The following is an 11,471-nucleotide window of genomic DNA, read 5'->3' as shown; positions in this document are numbered from 1 at the left end:
AGTATGTTTTCAATTGAGAGAATGATATTTTTTAATTTACTTTTAAATGCGAAAAAGTTCCAGTCGTGAGAAAAATCAAAATGTTTCAAAACTATAGTGTTCCATAAAAACGCCCCTCGAAAAGAAATACAAAACTTGCTTAAATTGGTTTTGAAAACTGGTTGAAAAAGGAAATTTCTTAAATTATATTTATTTTTTTCTTAGGAATGTAAATTGTGAAAAGGAACCGGAGCTGAACGAATTTTACATTTAAACATAAAACACAGTGCAATAAAAATATTTAGTTAAAATATGCTTAAAATATTCATTTCAATAAAAAGAGGCTTAGCATGTGAAAAACGGTCTTTAAAATTAATAAGGCGTACAGCATGTTTTTGCTGGCGATGAAGAGGTTCTTATTTACTTTTATTAACTACCCCAAGCCGCATTCGCATAGTTTATGTGGCAATGAATGAATGAGTGGTATAGTTGAGTTAAAATATGTTTACTTAACATGCTTCTTGCTTTATATAATATATCTATATTTTTCGAAATTTTGCAGGTAATGTTTTCGATATGTTTTTTCCATGTAAGATTTTCATCAATTGAAACTCCTAAAAAGTTTGTACATGTTGCTCTCTCAATTAGAACGCTATCAATTAGAAGAGAAGGAAGCTCGATTGGAAGTAGACGTTTTTTAGTGTTAAAATAAAAAAGAGACCATTTTATTTTTTCAATATATAGAGAAAGTTTGTTTGATTTAAACCATTGAGAAACTTTCATTAATTCATTGTCTATACAAGAAAATAGTATCGTTATGTCGCTATAAGATAAAAAAAAAATTTTGTCATCATTTTTTGTTGCTTATGTAAATGAGAAAAAGAAGAGGTCCTAGTACAGATCCTTGAGGAACTTCGCAAGTTATTTCTAATAATTAAGATGGCGATAATTGGTCGAAATGAACAAATTGTTTTCTATTGTGTAAATAACTTTTTATTAGCTTAAGAAAATTTCCTGTGATTCCATATTTTAGTTTTTTGTAAAGGATTTTATGGTCAATCATATCAAACGCTTTTGATTAGTCAACAAAAATGCCTAAAGTAAATTTGAACTTTTCAAATGAATCTGTAATGGATTGAGTTATTTTTAGTAAGCGTGCTTAGTAGAGTTATTTTTCTTAAACCCTTATTGATTTTTATATAATATATTATTTTGAGACAGATGTTGGAAAATTATTTTATAAAGACTTCTCTCTAAAGTTTTAGAAAAAACAAAGAGAACAGAGATAGGACAGTAATTACTGACACTCAACAACTCTCATCCTTTAAATATTGGTGTAACTTTTGCTATTTTCAACTGATTAGGAAATATTCCTTGATCAGTTGAACATTTAAATACTTTACATAGAACATTTTTTATGGTTTCATATGATTTTCACAACCACGATTCCGCTAATATCATCATGACCTAGTGCTTTGATTGACTTGAGCATTTTTTTGTTTTGGTTTGAATATTTTTAGCTGAATTTTTTCCAACTGAAATAAAAAAATGTGTTCATTTTATCAGCTATCGCTCTCGGACAATAAAAAATTTCATCATTAATTTTGATGGCATTTGGTAAAGAGCCTGTTTTAGATTTCTTACTGCCTGTAATTTCTCTTAAAAGTTCCCATGTGTGTTTTGAATTTTGTTTATGTTTTTCTAATAAATTTATGTAATAATTTTTTTAAAGATTTTTCTTTGGACTTCAAATTTTTTAACATAAGTCTTGTAAATTGTTTTATTTTCGAATAATTTTGTTTTGAAATATTTGATATACAATTTTTGCTTGATTTTAGAACATTTTTTGAAATCTTTCGTAATCAATGGCGACGTTATATCTTTCTTTTTTTTTTTAAATATTTTATATTTCGAAAAATTAATACCATATACTTCAAAAATGTTTTTAAAAACGAATTATAGACTAAATTAGCGTCGTCAGAATCATTAATATTATTCCAATGGAGTAAAGAGAGTTGTTTCTTGAATGCAATACTATTTGTTTCAGTAAAAAAATCGTTTTATAAGAAGTTTATTTTAATGGAGCAGTTTTAAGTTTTCTACGTTCATTGAAAAAATAAATGGAAAGTGGTCTGAGACGTCACTTTTAATTATGCCTTTTTTATAGATAAGTTAAATATATCTGTAGTTATTATATTGTCTAATAATGAGGCTGATGATGATGTAATTCTAGTAAGTTTGTTTATTAACGGTATTGCTCCGTTTTCAAAAATATCATTATAAATTTTTTTAATGTTGTTGTTATCGTGGTAATCGAAGCAATTTAAATTAAAATCACCAAATATATAGTTGAATTTCTTTTCATGTATACCTTTTTTAATTATATCATTTTCAGAAATTCATAAAAAATTTTTATTATGTCAGATGGTCTTAGTTGTTGTAGTTGTAAAATATATAATTTTTAGATTAAATTCTAAAAATATAATTTTTAGATTAAGTTCGAAAAATACAAATTTTAGATTAAATTCGAAAAGTATAATTTTTAGATTATATTTTGGGTTATAATTTCAATAGTCAAAACCTCTTTATCGCCATCAGAAACAGTTAAATCAGGCCTATTAATAAACCGCAAGGATTCATTAATGTAAAAAAGAACACCACCACCTTGCTTTTTAGTTTTACGCTCTAAAGAAATTATATTAAACACTGGAAGGTGGAGATTTGAACTTTTTACATCTTCAGAGCTACACCAAGTCTCTGTGATGCATATAATGCTAAAAATATGTAATGTTTCCTTTAAGTTAACATACAAATTTTCGAAATTTTTTTTTAAGCTTCTGATATTGAAATGAATAACACTAAAAAATTCCCGCTGGAGAAAATCTTTCATTTCATTTATATAAAAGTATGAGCAGTTTTGAAGAGCACCTGCTTCGCTAAAATAATTTAAGCCAGGATCGGAGTCATTATCAAGTATAAAATCATTACTTTGAAAAAAGTTAAATGAACTTGGTTTAAAATTAAATATTTGGTTTGAATCCATTTCCAGATTTTAATAGTTAAAAAAAAATAAAAATAATAAAAATGAAATATGCTTAAAAATCGCGTGTGATTAGTTTATTGTAAACAACTTTAGCATACTTTCCTTTGCCTCGTTGCTCTTTTGCTTCTGTAAATAACTTTCGTCTTATTTCCATTGTACGTGCACTGAAATCCTCGTTCACAAACAATTTTTCATTCCGGGGTTTCGCCTTAACAAACTTTTCCAAAATCGCACTTTTGTCTTTATAGTTTAAAATCATGTTTTTGACCAGTTGATGAGTTGATGTCTTTTTGTAGTTGATATTTCCGATAATAAGTTTTCATATTTATCACTGACCAATTCAACAGATTTGTTTAGATCACATACTTCATTTTTTTATTATTTATTCTCTTCTTGCATACTCAATATTTTGATTTCATGTTTATCAATTTTGTCGTTAAATATTTTCATTATTGTGTTTTCATGTGCATCAATAATTTCTTTGAAAAGCGCCATTGTAATTTTATTAGCCATAACTTAACGACTTATTACACCAGGACTAAAAAGTTTCAGTATGTGTTTTTTTCCGTGCATAAATGCAAACGGGTCAGCTTTTGAAGTTATCATAATAGCAAAAATTTACCTCAGCACAATGAAAAGAAATACTCGAAATTCACAAAAATACCGTTATAAAAATTTTTAACGATCGAGTTAAGAAACTAGAAAATAAAGTAATCAACTTGAATGAAGAAAACATGACATTGAAAAACGAGCTATCAGAGTTAAACAAAGCTGTCGAGTTTGTAAGTAAAAACTACGTTAAGATTTACGTTGAACCGACTTAAATAATACAGAGTCTAAAAAATCTACAGATATTAAAAATGAAAATAATAACATAAAAGAAAAAACAGCGGAGCTAGAGGTCAGAAGTCAAAGAAATAACTTGAAGTTTGTTGGAATTGAAGAAAGCGAAAGTGAAACTTGGGAGGAAAGCGATAAAAAAGTTAGAGGAGTATTCAAAAATAAACTTAAAATTCAAGAACACTTTGTAATTGATAGAGCTCATCAAGTAGGGAAAAAAGAGCCGAGAGAAAAGCACAATAAAAGATCCGTCGTTGTTCGTTTTCTAAATTATAAAGACAAAGCCCTAATTTTGAACAAATATAACAAACTCAAGCTTTGGAACGAGCGATTGTAGATAAATGAGGACTTGAGTAAATACACAACTGAGCAAGATAAAAACTTTTTAAAGACGCAAAAGAATTAAGAAGTAAAGGTATGTACGCTTAAATCATTTAGAATAAATTAATCACGCGAAATGATTAAAAAAAAAAAGAAATACTTTTATTTTACGCATTATAACAAACAAAAATGGAATCAAATCAAACTAAAAGTTTTGAATCAGTTTTTGCAATTTTTGATTAAACTGATGATTTTTTAATTGATGATAAATCAGATTCAGATCTAAATTATTTTAAAGGAGCTGGAGCTCTAAGAATTGCGATTACTTTTACACCAACTCAATTACTTGAACGTTTAAATTATCAATTTAAACGCTTTGCACTTAAATATTAGAAGCTTAAAATTATTTGAAAATTTTTTTAAAGCCAGTCGGTACTTTTTGATGATTCATCCTTTCCCCGCCTAACCCCCACCCCTCCTCCTTATTTTATACATCACCATCTGGCGTAATTGAAAATTTTAAGTACATTTCTATTTCGCAACATAATAAAAAAATGCAATCAAGAAAAAAAAAAATCTACGTATTTAGAAGACTTTAATCTCGATTGCTTCGAATATCACGTCAATAAAAAATTAAAACGTTTTATAATGCTTTATCTGAAATCAGCTCCATTCCCCTAAATAATAAACCAAGTAGAATCACTCAATCAACAACATCTCTTATAGATAATATAATAACCAATGATTTATTTAATGAAATTATTCAAAAGTGCATAATTAAAAACGATATCTCAGATCATTTTCCGATATTCTTCTCGATTAATACTAATAACAAATATTGCCACATACAAACCAATATCATATTGAACGTATTTTTAATGAAGCAAACTTAAAATCATTTATGGAACAACTCTACTGCATTGGGAACATATTAATATTCTAGAAAATGTAAACTTAGTTTTCAACACTTTTTTTAAAACATTCTTTGAAATATACGAATCAAATTTTCCACAAGTAAAAATTAACCAAAAAACAACAAATCACTATGGATTACCAAGGAACTAAGAAAATCTTTAAAAATTAAATAAAAACAATATATTAAATATTTAAAATCAAAATCAGTAGAAAATAAAACTAATTATAGAAATTACGCTAAAATCTTTGAGCGACAAAAAATCTTAAATATAAATACTATACTAATTTGCTAGAAAAATACAAACTAAATTCTAAACACACTTGGAAAATCATTCGAGAAACTACAAGCTGTAACAAAACAAAAATGTCTTTGCCCAAAACAATTAAAATAAACGAAGAGTCCTTGATTAATCAAGAAAAGATAGCTGCTGAACTAAATAATTACTTTGTACCCGTTGGCTAAAGCCTAGTCAAAAAATTCAACCAACTAATAATTTTGAAAAATATCTATCTTTCTCCCTAACATCACATTTAACTCCTATGAGCTAACTTTTGATGAATTTGAATGTTCTTCTAAAATGCTCAAACCTAACAAGCCCTTCACCACGATGATATCAATGGAAACATTGTTGTTAATTCATATAGTGTCTTAAAAATATTCTTTTTAGGATATTTTAATGTTCCATTAGACAAGAAATTTTTCCTAGTGAATTAAAAGTATTTTAATAGTAAATATAAAGCAGCCGTGGCGCAGTGGAAGTGCACTTGTCTCAGAAAGAAAGGATCCGTGGCTCAAACCCCACCTCTGGGCAAGTTTTGCGACATCGGTTTGGAAGGAGGCGTGAACTTCCGATTAAATGCTAATCCGCGGTGTTCTGTGATAAGGCCGTAAGGACTTCTTGGGGCACCTAAAACAATTAAAAAATAAAGATAAAAAAAAACTATAATAAAACTTTATATATATTGTAATTATTTTTTTCTGAACTTTCTTAAGTGCATTCTTAGTAAAAGAAACACAGGTAAATGAGTAAAATAGTTTGACTAAGTTTTTTTTCAAAAAATCGAGTTTGAATTTATTTTAACGAAAACAATGTTTTATATGAAACAAATGTTTATATATATATATATATATATATATATATATATATATATATATATATATATATATATATATATATATATATATATATATATATATATATATATATATATATGTATATATATATATATATATATATATATATATATATATATATATATATATATATATATATATATATATATATTTACAGGTTTTAAGATTACATAATTTAAATTGGGATTCACAATACCCTATTATAAACAAACTCTATGTATTATTATATACTTATTATAAAATATTGCGATGATTGGAGCCTGTGAACAAAAAAGTCCTAAAATTTTGGCCACAACCACCCCAAACGTGAGAGCAACTAGTTCACAATATATTTTCTTTACTACTCTCAGCTAAAGTTATATTTATCGATAAATTTTAAATTTTATAGTATAATGTCTCAGCGTTCAAAAATTATGACCATATAAAATTCAAGTTAACCTTAACTTGATTTGAAGATTTTAAATTTTATAGTATAATCTCTCAGCGTTCAAAAATCACCTTCTAATCTTAGTAAGTTCTATCAAACTTAAAACTCAATTTTTTTCATAAGAAACTTTAAAAAAGCTATTAAAAAAATTTTAAAAATTAAATCGTTTAGTCTACAAACAGGTATTTAAAACGGACAAGAAATGTATTTTTGACACAAACATTCCTTCCGTGAAAGTTTTCGACATTCTCTATGATCTTGTATATCCCATTGTACATTGTCGATTTAATTACAAAACTGAAATGAGATGGTCTCCTCAGAAAACCCAAATAAAAAAGCACCAAAAAGACGTGGTAGATGCGGAAAATTAGGTTCACAAGGTGAATTTTTTGTCACAATATTTTGAAACATTTGTTTACATTTCAGACGAAGAAAAAGATCGCCTAACACTAGAAGCCCCAAGGTGGATCAATTGATCCAAACATGACTTTAATACTTTGCTGAAACTAAAATTTTAATGTTGATAAAATGATATTTTATGACTTTTATTATTTAGATATAATTTACTGAAAAGTAGAAAAACTACATAAAAAACACATTCAGAGATGCGGCTATAAATATTTATACCTAATAACCCTAAGCTGGATCAATTGATCCACCTTATAGAAAACGTGCATATACATAACAATTTTAGTCAAATAATTAAGGTTATTTGCAATGTTTGCATATATTTGACAAGCACTTTCCGCAAACAGGTTTCTTACAATTTGCACATACTGTTGATGTCAGATTATGTTTTGAAGTTTGTTTTTATCTGACATCTCAAACGAGTTGATAATTGTGTATTGCTGTTGGTAGCTATTGTATTATTACTGTTGGCAGCAACTAAGGATTTTCGGTGAGTAATATTTGCTTCTCTTAACTGTTCAGATAAAGTGTAAAGAAAATTTCGTCTTGAAATTTTATGTTGTGTAACTTTTTTAAAAATGATCCAAGAGTTTACACTGGTCAAGTCCAAAATATTGAAGAAAACAGCTAGCGGCCAGCGTCGGCACCCAGATTTTGTTGACACTTGTTGACACATTAAATCTAACACATTAACTTCACATTTATTCGCATTGTAATAAAGTATTCCTTCTGGTTTCTTCTTCTTATCACTTTGCTTAGTCGCCCCTCTATGAAGTGTTGATAATAAAATTACAGTTTTTTTTTCTTTGCCTGGTAGACAATCAAGTTCAATGGTCTATTTATGTAGAAATTCGAATCGTAAAGTGGAAGTGGATCAAATGCTGGAATTACTTTTCCACTATGTTTAACTGTTCAAACAATTGACGTTTTCTTTCGCAAAAGTTTTGTTGCAAGAGTGACACTTGTAAAAAAGTTATCTGTAGTTACATTATACCCGCGGTCAAAATAAGGTTCCATTAGTGACATGACCTCATGAGTACCCAAATTTTCTACACGGTTTTCATCTTTACCTAGATACGGTTTGATATTGAGACAATATTTAGTCTTTAGATCAGCTAAAATCCAGAATTTGATTCCAAACTTGTCCGGTTTATTAGGCATATACTGTGTAAAGCGACATCAAGCTTTAGTTGGGAACAACTGTTCGTCAGTTGTTAAAGATTCCTCAGGTATATAGCATTTTTGACTATTTTCTACAAATCTTGCCAGCACCCTGACATAAGAGCAAATTTATCAATTTGGAGGAGCTCTCTATATTCTGAACGTATATCAAATCCAATGCTTTTCATGATGTCTTCAAATCGAGAACGTGGCATAGTTTCTTAAAAAGCTTTGTTGCCATAATTTTTAGACCATAGGAATTTAACCGGAAAATTTCTTGCGTTCATGCATCCGCGAAGATATATTAAGCCTACGAAAGCATCAAGTTCAATGTTGCTAATATTCCATCCTTCATTTGATAAATTAGCAGGTAAAACAGTGCATTTTTTGATAAAACGTGTAAATCCTTCATCCGTAATTAGTGTAAATGCATCAATAGGTGTCAAAACATTACGACAATAAGAAGTTGATCCGCTCTTGGCAGTAAACAGAGTTTGAAATCTTCTACTTATTTCAACTTTTACACAATAGTCCATTTTACATCATCTCTACGAGTTTTAACAGTTAAATCGTTACTCCTACAGCATGAATTTTCTTCTACGTTATGATTGCTACAACTTTCTGAATTGCAAATAAAAGTACTACTTTCATCATCATCAGAAAGAATACCTTCATCTGCCTCGTCATGTTCTTTTGTTGAATCTGATTCATCACCACTGTCAATTTCCAAGAGTTCTTGTAATATGAACAAATCCTGTTGCACCAACACACGTTTTGGACGAGCTTTTACAATTATTTTTTACAGGCAATATAGTAGTAAGTTTCATAGTGTAAAACAGTAATATTAGTGTACTTGTGGTGGCAGTATATTTATACCATATATGCGGGAACAATATTTTATTTTGTTCGCTAATATTTTCATTTTATTTCTTTTTTTTTTCTGTTTAAATAATCTATTTGAATAATTTAAATAATATGCTGGTAATCAAGATTTAGGCAAATCATGCAAATAAACTTCTACTTAGAGTAAAATGCGCCGTATTTTGGGCATAAAACCTATGTATATATATGTAGGGTGAAAGAAATTTATTATTTTATATAATTTACATCAAAATTAACATTTTTAACTGTTGGTTTTATACATTTAAACAAGAAAATAAGTCTAAATGCATATAAATATTAAGCTGGATCAATTGATCCACTTTGAGGTTTCTAGGTATATAAACCTGGGGCTTCTAGTGTTAAACCACCTAGATCGTTTTAAAGATAATATGTTAGAAATATTTGACTGCTCTGAACATTTTTTAGAAACACCATAAGATTTAGACCTTCAAAGCAAAACATGGCCTAAACACAAGCGCCACAATGCAATGATGTTCCGTGTATCAGTTACATGTAGTTCTTTCATAAATTAAATTTCAGAGGCATACTGGAAGAGTATCAGGTAAGGTCATAACATTGTGTTGTAGCTACCTTTATATATTATATATTATTATTATCAATAATGGATGATAAAGATTTTAATATTGCTACTGTAACAGTAACTATATTGTAAGAGCAGGACCAACTATGTTTACAATGCGTTTTTGCACCTAAAAGAAAAAGGAAGTCATTGCAAGATCCGCCACAGATATGGCAACAGTATTCCATTCAAGGACGGATTTGAGATTTATAGAGATAAAGCACAGAATTATGAGTAAGAAAATGGTGAGCACGGTAAAGAGATGCAATCTTAGAAGATGCTAATTTTGCAATCAATTTGATATATGGTTTCTAAGAAAGATTGGAAATTTGAGTTACTCCTATGAAATTAGAAAGAAAATTAGAGTTACTCCTATTAACTTTATGGATTAAGGTGATATTTAAATTTTTTCCGAAATTTACCACTCATTTAAAGTCGTTCTCTTTCTTAATATGAGTTTAAAAAGGTCTGCGAAAGTTGTTTTTGACCACTCTAAGTGCTTTATGTAAAAGTTGATTTTTATAATATATGTCATTTTTTCTATTTGTTTTTACTTTTTGTTAATATTAAGTTCGATTATTCTTTGTTATTAACTAATAAAATAAATATTTCCTCTACATTTTAGATTTTAGAAAACTAATTAAATGCTGCATTTAAAGATGAGGATGGAAAAAATAAAAAAACTGATTTTAATATAATTTAAATACAAGTGCCAGAAGCAATGCCGGATTAACCCGGGTTCCTGGGAGCCTAGGTGCCCGGCCCTCAAAAATTAGGGTATCAGTGGGGCCCCCAATTTTTCAACGTTTTATATTATTTTTTTTATTATACATGACTTGACGTTCTAAATTAATTTTATTAATTTCTAAGGAAATTAATTTTGATAATTTCTAACCAAATTAGTTCCATTAATTTTCATGTAATTAAAAATAAAAACTCCAAACTTTTTAAAAAAAGTTCGAACTTGAACACGTTCGAACTGTATTGGAAAAAAGTTTTATCTTTTTTTACTTACTTGAAAAAGTGAAATAAACGGATACAAGTTAAATCCTAAACTGTCTAGTTATTTATCAATAAATGCAAATTGACATTTTTATTTGAAATTTTTATTTGAGAACAAATAATATCACTTAAATTAATAGTTGTTTGTTTTTTTATTTTTTTTTATATTTATTGGTAAATATGTATTAAATGTTTTATATATTTTTTGAAATATTAGTTTTTATTTTTTTTTTTTTTACCACTAAAGAATTATAAAGTAAGATTACAATTATTTTTGCAATAATTGTACAATAATATACAGAAAATATCTAAGCGGAAATTTAAAACGCAAACTGGAAAAAAATAAATGTGACAGGCAGCAAACAACATTAAAAAAAAATCCCAAAATTGACTAATTTTTTCCGATCTCCTGAAAAAGCATTAGAGGAGAATCAATGTTTGTCAACTGAATCAAACCCAACTGCAAAAAGTTCACAATTGCAGAACGTAACAGTTAATTCTTCAATGAACAATGTATCGGTGTTATCCAATTCAACAACGCAGCAAGAAAATGTGTCATATGGCAATGTAAGAAAACCTTGGAATATAGAGGAAGGAATAAATAATTAAATTTATTGTTATTATTGTTATTACCATTATTATTATTTCTTTTGTTATTGTTGTTACTAGTAGTATTGGTATTATTTTTGTTTTGAGTAATATTATTAAACGTTATTAATCGTTAACTTAACTAATTAATCGTTAACTTAAACGTATTAATCGTTAACTTAAACGTATT

The sequence above is a fragment of the Hydra vulgaris genome, chromosome 04, assembly GCF_038396675.1.
Source record: "Hydra vulgaris chromosome 04, alternate assembly HydraT2T_AEP".
Classification (NCBI taxonomy): domain Eukaryota; kingdom Metazoa; phylum Cnidaria; class Hydrozoa; order Anthoathecata; family Hydridae; genus Hydra; species Hydra vulgaris.
This window is presented reverse-complemented; position numbering follows the sequence as displayed.